The sequence below is a fragment of the Podarcis cretensis genome (genome assembly GCF_951804945.1).
Source record: "Podarcis cretensis genome assembly, chromosome: 15".
Classification (NCBI taxonomy): Eukaryota; Metazoa; Chordata; class Lepidosauria; order Squamata; family Lacertidae; genus Podarcis; species Podarcis cretensis.
In genome coordinates this window covers 10,752,858-10,765,337 of record NC_137185.1, presented here as the reverse complement: position 1 = coordinate 10,765,337, position 12,480 = coordinate 10,752,858, and the positions used below count along the sequence as shown (strand labels likewise).

The following is a 12,480-nucleotide window of genomic DNA, read 5'->3' as shown; positions in this document are numbered from 1 at the left end:
GGCAACTGAGATTGGTGAGATGGTTCCCCATTCACTCTAATGGACCAGTGAACTATTTGGATCATTGGCCCAAGGTCTTTGCAGATCTTACTGGAGAACTTTGCTGGCATTTCTGTTGCAGACTTCCTCTCTCTGATAAAGAGCTCCTAAGCTCTTGGGAGGGAGGTTGCTGGCCACACCAGATCTACTCCCTTGGAGGCACAGCCAATATCTCTCTGCCAGCAGCCTTGTCTGTGTAGATTTTCAGCAGCTATAGCCTCAATAGGGGGTGTTTTATGAGATGCATTAAGGACTGGAGGTCTTTTGTTCAGCATCTTTCATCTCCAGCCAGCTCTGTGGCTGTTCCCAAGATGACTGCTCTTTATCACTAGTGTAACACAGTTGAGACTTCCCCTGGTTTCATGGTAGGAAAGGCAGTGACATCAGAGTGGTGAAACTGCAGGGGTTCAGCCCATTTTTTTTCTGTCCCACTGAAATGTGGGAGATGCTGTTCCATTCCTGTTGGCATTCTGGAGAAACTGTGCAAATGTTTCCGCACCGCACCTGGTACATTTGGCTGAGCAGCAGGCATCTGCTCTGGCACCGCGCTTGATGACAGCCGACAGCTCTTGCTGGTTTATATGCTGACATTTCTCACCTGCAAGGCTCTGTGGGAAATCCTAAGGCTGCCCTTATTTGACATGGGCTGTAGGAACTTGACTGCTTTGAAGGAGTTGTCAGGCTTGCCTGTGAATGCTGTGCCAGTCAATTGTTTGATAAAGTGTTTGTTTTGTTCTCCATTCTTGCTTTAGCAGCAGATCCCTACTCATTTCAAAGTCGGACGGAAGTATTGATGATGTGACTTTCTCTCAAGCTGTTACATGCTAAGTTGGTGAGGCAGATTGTCTCAGTTTCTGTACATAAGAATCCATACATTTACATGGATTGTTTCTTTAGATGAGAACCAAACCATAGTAAGGAAATAAATTCTAGGCCATTAAATACCTACCTTTCTTGGCTTATATAGCCAGTACTTTAGATATGGACTCTTTTCTTCTCAACTTATGAACCAGGGGGTAGGATGCTAGCTCCTTGTAACCCAGGCATAGTCAAACTCGGCCCTCCAGATGTTTTGGGACCACAACTCCCATCACCCCTGACCACTGGTCCTGTTAGCTAGGGATGATGGGAGTTGTAGTCCCAAAACATCTGGAGGGCCAAGTTTGCCTATGGCTGTTCTAACCCAAGCCTGGAATCTTATGGTGAAAGGCAGGTAAGAACTTACATTATAATCATTAATAATACCCTACCCCAGAATAGGAACTTAGCAAGTCAAGGTCTTCTCTGGTGAGATAGGTTCCTCACACAGAGAAATAAGCTCCAAGCTGGGAGTTTTCACGGCTTGGTGGATAGAGCTTAGCTCAGTCAGGTGGCAGAGTTGGTACTTCAGGCTAGGTAGTACCCACGACACACCAAGTTTTGCCTGCAAGGCTTTCTGGCTGAGAATCCTGTGTCAATCCCCAACCCTGTTCCTAAAAACCCTTAAGGAAGAGAAGGGTGTGAATAATTCTTGAATTTCCTAGCTTGTAATGTCTGAGAGCAAGCCAAATCAAGGACCATTCCCTTCAGAGTTCCTCTCTGGCTTGGATTGCAACCTCAACTGGAGAAGAACTCATCCCTTCCACTTAAGTCCCACTTAGCTGGCTGTTGCATTTACTGTTGCAGTGGCAAATACAGTATTGGGAAGGGAAGGGAGGTCAGACTCTCACACACTTACACCTCTGTCCCTTGTCATGCAGAGCACTGATATAATACCTCAAATGCCAAGAATTTAATGAACCATCTAATATATCATGAGAGCTGAGAGTACTAGGCAACCTGGGAAATGAGCTGTTCCGTGGCTCCTGGGATGCAACAATAATGGTGTACTGGGGATGGGGAGAGACACCTCTGGCTACTGGTACAGGAGCAGTGGTTGCAGTAGATTCAAGCTTTGGGAAGTGGCTCATTTTTCCAAGAAAAGAATTGGTTCAGGAAGGAGCACAGGAGTCATGTGGTGAGAACATCCATACCCCATTACTAGAAACGATATCCAGCTATCCAAATTTATAAACCTGTTAAGAAAAATAATGCAAATGTGGGTTTGCTTATTTTCCTCAAAGCACTAAAATATGCATTATGTGTCAAAGCAAGCCATTGACTATCATCCTGTGAAACAGAGTAAACAAATACCCCTTTGCTGCTTTTCTTTTGGTTGTCAATCAGAATTCCAGATCTTGAAATGTTACCCTGTTACTGGTTAGAAGGGCCCCACCACTGGGAACGGATGCCATCTCTGTCTTCACAGGCACCGAAAAAGTCCTGACATGTTTCATAGCGTTCGTATGTAGAACTCTGTGAAATGGGGGGGAAAAACCCATCTCTTTCTGTCAACCTGTCACCGATATAAGCTTTTACTTTCCATAAGAATGACTAAACTTTAAAACGGTGTTTCTTCAGTGCTGGGTATTGCTGTGAGAACTCCTGGGTGTTATCAGAATTTATAGACTCCCAGCAACACAATAGAACAGCAGAGCATTTTGTGGAATATTAAAAATTCATTCAGATATTCACTAAAGCATGGATGACAACATGAGAGAGAGGGGGGAGAGAGAGAGAGAGAGAGAGAGAGAGAGAGAGAGAGAAGGGAGGGGCGCCAGCATGGTTTATTGACCTTGATTCCTTGGCACAAAAAAAGATAAATGGGGATATATTTTTTTTAACCATTTATGAAGGTGGAACCTTGGAAGCTGAAGAAGTGCTCATAAAAATGATCCTTAATGTGGCACACAGATTGGCAATTGGAAAAGCTATGGTAGCCAGGGGGATTTATTGCCAGTGTTGACTTGTGTGTCTGTGTTTCCGAGAGCATAGCAGAGATGCTCCTTTTATAAGGTTACTTACTGATGTTATTCTGTGGAGAACTGCAGAAAGAATCAGACTCCTTGCTCTCTCTTTTTAAAAAAGCTCTCCTCCCTGATGGTTCGAGACGATGAAACACGTTTCTTCAGCGTGGCTCATATTCCCTTCCTCTCCCCCGCTCCCCATGTTTGAAAAGGGGATTCAAAAGCTTCGTGCATTCACAAAGAAAGAATCGTTTGCCATGTGGCTCTCCTTCCACCACCCCTGCTGGAAACAAGAACCCGGTATTCATACTGCTCATCAGAGTATTTTTCCACTGTTTGGCTGAAATCACAGGGCAGTAATGCCTCATTGGTTTCAGATATTAACTTTTGTGCTGAGAACCCAGTTGGAGCTGGTGTGACAAATAGATCTTTCTTCCTCCCCCCCCCACCTGCTGATGGAAAACACAGCCCCCTCCACACTTCCCATCTCGCCTAGCCTGGTCCCCAAGAGCGCTGGAAGAGAAAGTTGCCCTTCGGCGCCATCTGTTTCTGCCAGCTTCTACTTTGGGCACTGCCTTTACATCTGTTGAGAAGAGGAATCTTTGCTTGATGATTTGTTTTGAAGAAAACTTTGGTCTCTCTCTCCCCCTCCCCACAGCCCCCTGTTAGATTCATTAACTCTTGCAGCACTGCAGAGTAACGATGTCAGAGAATTCCAATGGAAATGGACGTTGTTGATATTCGCTTGTTCATCCCATATGTCCACAATCCAGGGAAAGTGATTAGTATTTGCTGTTGATACTTTATGTCTGCAAATGATACACAATTGATTACCCAAACACTGTTTCCTTTGCAACAAAACCAATGGGGTAGAATAATGTAATGATAACATAATTCTTCTGAATAATGTAAATTATGTAATTTCAACACTGCAGAGATGAATAATGTAATTTTTTTGGCGGAAGATGAACTGCAGTAGAATGGAAACACTGCTGCAATGTGACAAATAAGGGATGGAATGGAAAATGATGCCTTCTTATGTGCCTACTACAGAGTCAAAACACCCACTTCTGAATTCTCGGTCTGCTTGGCTGGGATTTCACGCAGTTTCTGATGAGACTAGGCACTGGTATGCCATTGTCTTGGATTGCTGCTATCCTGAATTGGAGTGCCACTAGATTGGATTTTGCTGAACATAATAAAGAGCCCTGCTGGCTCAGACTACAGCTCCAACTCGTAGCCAACTAAATGCCTCTGGGAAGCCCACAAGCAGGGGATGACTTCAATTTCTCTCTTCCACTGTTGCTCCCCAGCAGCTGGAACTAAGAGGCATATTTACTACAGTAATTTATATCCCGCACTTCCATTATAAAACAGCACTCAGTGTGGCTAACAACATCTTCCCTCTGAGCATGGAAATTGCATTTAGACCTCCTCTTCCATGAATTTGTCCAATCCCATTTTAAATCTCAGCAGTTGCCTCTGTTCGGAGAGTGGGGACGTGTTCAGAGAGGGAGGGATGCTCACTGGTTGTGCATCTGCTTTGTATTCAGGGAACCCAGCTTCAATTCCCTGCTTCGCCAGGTGTGGCTGGGAGAGACCACCTGCAGTCAAAGTGCGTACTCCACTACTGAGTTTTGACCCTTCCCCATGTGTCCCCTTAGCTGTCATTTTTCTTAACCGAAGGGGGTATGATAGGTTGGTAGGTAGACAGATAGATAGGCAGATAGAATCATAGGTAGATATTTCCTTACTTAAAAGCTGCCAACATCTTATTCTCTGCCATCAAGACAGTCGAAGGAGTGAGACCACAAGATTAAAATAGAAAGCTGAGTGCTTGCGAATCAACTCACCCCTGAATGATACTACCGGAAAGCAAACTGGCCACTTACATCAAAATTTGGAGAGGTGGAGGAATGCAAAAGTGATTTTCCATCTGAGCCAGGAACACAAAGACCAATTAAAAATGTAGTGAGTTCCAAATGGATATGGTGGCAAATTTGAAACATGCTGCTTAGTGCAGAAGTGAAAATATGAAAGCAATGATACAGCTGCATGATGTGCTAAAAATATACAGTGTTACCATTTTATACCCACTTAACTGTGAGTAAGCCCCCTTGAAATCAGTAGGACTTAGGACTGAGTGGATATTATAGGGTTGCATTCATTTGGGCCAATAAATAAAGCATCTGTTCACTGCATCTTTTATTTGATATATATTATCCCAAGGACACGGGTGGCACTGTGGTCTAAACCACAGAGCCTAGGGCTTGCTGATCAGAAGGTCAGCAGTTCAAATCCCGCGATGGGGTGAGCACCCATTGCTTGGTCCCTGCTACTGTTAACCTAGCCATTCGAAAGCACATCAAAGTGCAAGTAGAAAAGTAGGTACCGCTCTGGCAGGAAGGTAAACGGTGCTTCTGTGCACTGCTGCAGTTCGCCAGAAGCGGCTTAGTCATGCTGGCCACATGACTGTACGCCAGCTCCCTCGGTCAATAAAGCGAGATGAGCACCGCAACCCCAGAGTCGTCCATGACTGGACCTTACGGTCAGGGGTCCTTTTACCTATCCCAAGGATAGCCAATGTGGTCTCTCCTGATGTTTCAGACCACAATTCCCATTAATCCCTCTCAGCATAGCCAATGGTCAGGGATACTGGAGTTATGCAATAAGCCCTAGCCAGACAGCCAAAGAATGACCGACTCACCCTGCCCCAAACACTTCTGACGACTTCACAGAGAGACTAAGCATCTGGAGGTGGATTCTTTGTACATCCATCTAAGCCCATTCACAAAGAATCTCCCTTCCCACCTTCCCACACTGCCAGCCATAATTGCTCACTTTGTGGGTGGACTGCCAAGTTCTTAGAACAAACAAGTAGCCATTGTACCTGCTGTTCACTGTTGCTGCTCCCACTGTTCCTTACAGACATGCCATGGATCATTTGAGTGAAGCTTGGCATCCACTGGTGGTTTAAGGACTGTCAAGGAGGGGGTTGCTTTCCCAAGTACTCCCTCCAAGCTACTAATCACATGCAGGCACCAAACAGGTTACCAGCCTTTATTGGCTTCTTCTCTGGCACCAGATACAGAGCATCAAACAGCAAGTCTTATACATGGTATCTTCTCTCCTTCCCCCAGCAGGGTAACTTGAAGATTTATAGGGGGCTGGGGAATTCTGGCAACCAGCCAGCCCCCCCACCTGCCTGGGGGGGGGGGGTCCCACCCAGCGATACTTGCTCACAGGATCACTACTTCATGACAAGGACCAGTTTGGGAGCCCCTGATCTAGTCAAGCTCCCTATTCTGCAATGCAGGAATCAACCACAGCATCCTTGACACAGGTCTACCCTTTCTCAGCTTCAATATCTCTGGAAAAGGAGAGCCCACCTATCTCTTATGATCCTCCTGTGATAATTTCTCTGAACACCTGAACTGGGCTGTTTTCAAAGCTGAGTCATAGACAACTGTTAGACGACAACCATTACAACGACAACAACAATGGAGGATTGAAATATTCCGAAAGCTGTAGTTTCCCTTTAGAAGAAGTCTGGGTAATCTGGAATTCCAAAATCTTGGGAGACATTAAAATAAGGATTTCAGAATCATCCTTTACCCCACATCTATGGACATTGGTGCTATCTGTAATTACCTTGTTTAAACATGCCATTTGGAAATAGTGCAGTATGCTTAAGATAAGAACTGGCTGTTCTTGCAATAAAGTGTAATCTGCTTTTGTCTAGGTTAGTATATGTGTGTGTACACACACACACACACACACACACAGTATGCCAGTAGCAATCAGATATATTCAAAACCCCACCCGGGTTGTGTTTGACCATCTTGCAGAAGTAATTTCGACTGGCACGTCAGATGAAAGAACAGCTTTGGAAACAGTAGCGTGTGTGGCCCTGAAGGTTTTCTCTTGGCTAGTATTCCAGGCACCTTATGGCACTTCTCGGCAGCTTTGCAAAGGCTTCAGATAAAGTATCTCAAGCCTAATGAAAGGTTCAGCAGGCTTCATCTTTTGCCTATCCTGCTCTGCACAATGCTATAAATGATCTGATGAACAATGAAGGCTGTTTGCTGGTGGAAGCCAAGCCAGTGGATTCAGGTGTTCTGAAAGAGGAGGAAGGAGAAGGACAGGCAGACTAACTGACTATTCATAAGAACACAGGAAGCTGATTTACACCAAGAGGGACTGTTGGTCTATCTAGCTCAGTATCGTCTGCTCTGATTGGCAGTGGCTCTCATGGGTTTCAGTAAGGAGATCTTCCCAGCCATACCTGGAGGTACTGGAAATGGAATTTGAGACCTTCTGCATGCAAAGAAGATGCAGAACTACAGCCCTTCCCTATTTCTTTCTTTCTTTCCCTCTTTACACCAAGGCCAAACATGGAAGCAAACATCAAGGGATCACAAAACCCTGCCTCAAATAAGGTGTGGGCTTTGCAAACCTAAAAATTCTTCTCCGACTCAGATAAAGACCTAGAAGACCTGTCCCTTCCTTGCAGGCCTTTTTCTTCCTGGCCTGGGAGGGTGGGGCCCTGACAGACTCCAGCTACAGAAGCTGAGACTGCCAAGGAAGCAGGAGACCATCTTGGCTGCCTCTTAGGGCAGACCCAGGTCATCGAGCCTGAGCTTTCCCTGCCATGAACCACCATTGGAGGGATCAGCGGCAACAGCACCGGAGATGTTCTGCGCTTAGGATAACATTTTATCATCTTGTTAATCACCCTGTTTTAAATGACAACTCTAGAAACTTCCATTTTGTTCTTTTTTTGTTGTTGATGCATTCATATCCCACCTTTTTATCAAGGTGGCACAGACATTTCTCCTCCCCATTTAATCCCCACATCACCCCTGTGAGGTAGATTAGCCTGAGAGGCAGTGGCTGACCCAAAGTAGTCCTGTATTCTTCATAGCAGACTAGGGATCCGAACCCTGGTCTCAGAGGCGGCATGTTCCATTTCACCACTTGAGGCAAAACAGGAAGATGCCACACTGTCTAACCATGACTGAAGCCTCCCTAACTTACATTGGATGGTGGCACCCATAAAGTACCAACGGCAGTGCCAAGATCTTGCCGAAATATCTCAAGAACTTGAGATTTCGTGAGATTTCACCCAAACCATGTGCTGCTGGTGGCAGCACTTTGTTGACAGCAGAGGCAGAGGTGGTGAGGAACCTACGGAGTTGTCGCCTTGTGGACTTCCGCCACTTGAGGCAGTCGCCTCACCTTGCTTCATGGGCAGGCAGGCCCTGTCTGGTCTCCCAAGGCCTACTCTGGCACTCTAACCACACATAAGAAGAGCCAAATTGGATCAGCTTTGGCCCAGTATACCTGAAGGAATGTCACCACCCCCATCGTTCAGCCCAAACACTTGAGGTCCTCATCTGAGGGTCTTCTTTTGGTTCCCTCATTGCAAGAAGAAAAGTTACAAGAAAGCAGGCAGAGGGCCTTCTCAGAGGTGGCACCTGCCCTGTGAAACACCCTCCCTTCAGATGTCAAGGAGATAAAGAACTGCACAACTTTCAGAAGACATCTGTAGTAAGCCCTGTAGCGGGAAGTTTTCAATGTCTGATATTTTATTAGGTTTTTATATATGCTGTAAGTAGCTGGGGAAACCATTATTATTATCATCAGGTCAAAGGCCTGTCTAGTTTTTCCTTCTGTTTCTCTAGTGGCTAAGCAGTTGCTGATGAAAAGCCTGCAAACAGGACTACAGGCGCTCTGCTGCTTTTGATCCTCAGGGACTGAAATTCAGAATCGGGCCACCTCTGATCCCGGAAATGATATATAACCACCACAACTAGAACCCACCGAGATCCTTGTCTCCCACAAATCTGTCTTAACAAAGCATCCTCTGTAAAATGCCAAAATTGGGGCAGACGGGGAGGGACTGGAAAACAGGCACTGTCCGTTGTCGATGGGAACACTTGGAGCATACTGTTCCTCCCACTGAACACCATTGTTGTTGTTGTTCTTTTATTTTATGCTACCACTCACACGGCAACCATTTTGGGAGGTAAAAGCCGGCGTTCGAAGTCTGCAGCGAAAGCGTGCAGCCAGTTGCCGGGGCTACCCAGGGATGTGAGAATGAGCAGATCTCACACAGCGATGATTTGAAACATGCCTTGTGGCTTTCTAATAATGTGCCAAAGCATTCTCAGCGGTGCGCCGTGAGGCCTCCTCTTCTATCTTGTGCGAATGAACTAGGCCCAGCAGGCCTCGGCTAATGCAGGCAGGCCCTGCGCTCTGCTGGAGGAGTGCAGGCTCCGAGATGGCAATCGAAGCTTGATTTGCCAACACATTTCCAATGATTAAAATGTAATTAGCACGACGGAGTGCCTCCTCCCCGGCTAATTTTAATGCATGCTGTGACAGGCAGGCGGCCGCCAGTGCCGGGGCCCAGCAGCAGATGGAGGCAAAGGCAGCAGGAGAGGAAAGCCATTTTGCAATGTGGCTGTTCACATCAGGAAACCATCAGGGCGCGAGGCTTCTTAGGAAGGCCCTTGATGGCAGCCTGTCAAATTGGCTCTGTCATGTCTGACTGTGGCGGCGGTGGCAGCCATCCTTCAAGATGTCCTGGGACCGCCGGTTGTTTTGCAGGCTTTAACTCCTTCAGGTCTCTGAGCATCTCTGCCTGCTGATTCTCGTGCTGCTGCTGCTTCTGCTTCTTTTAAAGCGGCACTGCATTTCTGTATCAGACCAGAAACACAGATAGCGCCGTGGTCGGAATTTGTAGCAGCCGTACAAATGCATCTGGTAAAGGGTTCCAATCGCCAGGCTGAGTTAAAATTCTCAAGGAGGGAGAACTTAGAAACCGAGGAAGCTCCCATGGACCAAGATAGATTATTATTATTTTATTTGTTTAGAACATATGTGAAGTGTAGGTGGGTTCCCATGAGGCAAAACACAGTGATAACAGCAAGAACCTTTACTGAACTAAGAGACCTCGACAACAGGGGCAAAGCAACTGCTTATATGCATTTCTGAAGGCCTGGGCCACTCCCACTCCCAACATGATTGGCTGTCTAAACTTCCAAGCTGAGAATCATGACTCAGAGTTTAAGGGCCAATGGCAGAGGCCCAAATCCTTAAATGTTCTGTGATTGGATATCATATATCGAATCAGAACACAGGGGCTCAGAATCCTTAGTCCAGACTCAAGCTCAGGCAAACACAGGCCACTGAATACATAACAGTACGTACCACACTCTCAAGTCAAAAAGGCTCTCAGAGGGAGTCACATACTCTCCAACATTCCCATGGCTATTTTTCTAGAGAAATAGGCACCAGAACTCACCATGAATGCCTCCCTTATTCTCTGAAAATGGCAATGGCACCCTTCTGAGAGGTGCCGGAATTGAGTTATGGTAAGTTCCATCTGAAACCCCCTCCCCCAACAAATAAATAAATCCTCAGATGAAAATATTAACATTTTTCACTGACCCTCCTTGACCCCCAATTTTTTGTCCCCCCACTGCCGCTCAAAGCATGTCGACCACCATTACACCAACAGGACACAGCACACATGTCTTCTGCCATCCCAAGAAAGCCCCTTAATCCTATTTTATTTTATTATTTTATTATTTTTTTGGTAGATTTACATAAAGAAAAGCACACATATCAATCAGTCAATCAATCAATCAATCAATCAATCAATCAGTCAATCAGTGTCCCTTCGCCCCCCTTCCAACTTTGCAATTCTATGCTTCAGTGATTTAGACATCTGTTTGCAATTATTATTATTTTAAAGGTCCTCCTGAAAAATCCTCCAGAACTTTAGAATTAGTTTCTACTAATTCACACATTTTGTATGCAATTTTCCCCAATAAAATGCATTTTTCATATGCTATTTTCACTAATGTGTCATTTTTAAGCACACTTCCCCTTTTCATATGCATTGCAAAAATAAAAATGGGAAGGGGAGTGAATTTCAAAGGATTGCTGCATTTCAGTTTGTGTCCTGTTTTGGAAATCACAAATGTAGTAGATCTGCATTTAAAGGTGAACTGAATCTGATTTCTCCCCTACCCCTTGTGCCACCACTGGTTGCTGTTTACAAGGTAGCAAAGGACCCTTTCCCTGCTGAGCCCTGCACAAATTTTTTGCACATGTATGTCTTATTCTGTACAAATTACTTAGCTAGAGAACTGCATTGTGAAATGTGGAGAATTGCAAATCTTGAAGAATAGCTGGGTTTGGGGTTAAAGAATGTGAAGCGCTCATTTGCTAGTAAAGGTAAAGGTAAAGGTACCCCTGCCCGTACGGGCCAGTCTTGACAGACTCTGGGGTTGTGCGCCCATCTCACTTAAGAGGCCAGGGGCCAGCGCTGTCCGGAGACACTTCCGGGTCACGTGGCCAGCGTGACATCGCTGCTCTGGCGAGCCAGAGCCGCACACGGAAACGCCGTTTACCTTCCCGCTGGTAAGCGGTCCCTATTTATCTACTTGCACCCGGAGGTGCTTTCGAACTGCTAGGTTGGCAGGCGCTGGGACCGAGCAGCGGGAGCGCACCCCGCCGCAGGGATTCGAACCGCCGACCTTTCGATCGGCAAGCCCTAGGCGCTGAGGCTTTAACCCACAGCGCCACCTGCGTCCTCATTTGCTACCTCATGAATAAAGGGCAGAATCTGTGTCTCCGGGGGCCGGCCCACCCATGAGGCAAGGTGAGGTGACCACCTCAGGCAGCAGAATACACAAGGGCTGCAGATCTGGCCTCCAAGGAATGCATCACAAGCTGCCTAAGATGTGGTGGCAACAACAGCTGTGGTCTGCTTCTTGAAGGCTGAATCTGCCTCCATCTCAGCAGGCACCCACGTATATGGTGGACTCCTGGCGAAGAGGAGATGCTGCCGCTTGCCTCCCATCCTGGGCTTCCAACTTGAATAAAATATTGGGGGGGGGGCAAGTAAGCCCCGCCATGCATAATTGGTCACAAGACGTGGAACATGCATACCATTTTTAATGGCAATGTCCATCAACTTTTATGGGGCAGCCGCCTGAAATATTTTATCGGAGGGGGCAAAGGGAACTTGGTCCCTAGGAGTTGGCTCCTTTGCTCCCACCCATAGGGAGGAAATAGCCCTCTGGAGTCTCCTGAGGTCTGTACTTGCCTGGCATGATTTGATGCCCCCCAACACCCATTCCTGACATAGATCTACACTCAAACACTTGTTCCCAATGTAGATAAGCAAACGCTGCCACCTCAAGTGGGGTGGTTTTCCTTCATTTCATGGTCAGTTGTATGTATGTATGTATTTATGTATGCGGACACCGAGACCACATAACACTGGTCTTGAAAGACCTACATTGGCTCCTAGTACGTTTCTGAGCACAATTCAAAGTGTTGGTGCTGACCTTTAAAGTCCTAAATGGCCTCGGCCCAGTATACCTGAAGGAGCGTCTCCACCTCCATCGTTCAACCAGAACACTGAGGTCCAGCACCAAGGGCTTCTGGCGGTTCCCTCACTGTGAGATGTGAGGTTACAGGGAACCAGGCAGAGGGCCTTCTCGGTAGTGGCGCCCGCCCTGTGGAACGCCCTCCCATCAGATGTCAAAGAAATAAACAACTATCTGATGTTTAGAAGACATCTGAAGGCAGCCCTGTT

The 12,480-nt window shown here is 46.5% G+C and overlaps 1 protein-coding gene across 5 annotated transcripts in view; it reads left to right on the top strand.

The window, feature by feature from the left end:
* AUTS2 (activator of transcription and developmental regulator AUTS2) overlaps nt 1–12,480 on the top strand; it is a 685,027-nt gene that overhangs the window by 429,005 nt on the left and 243,542 nt on the right. The window lies entirely within an intron of this gene.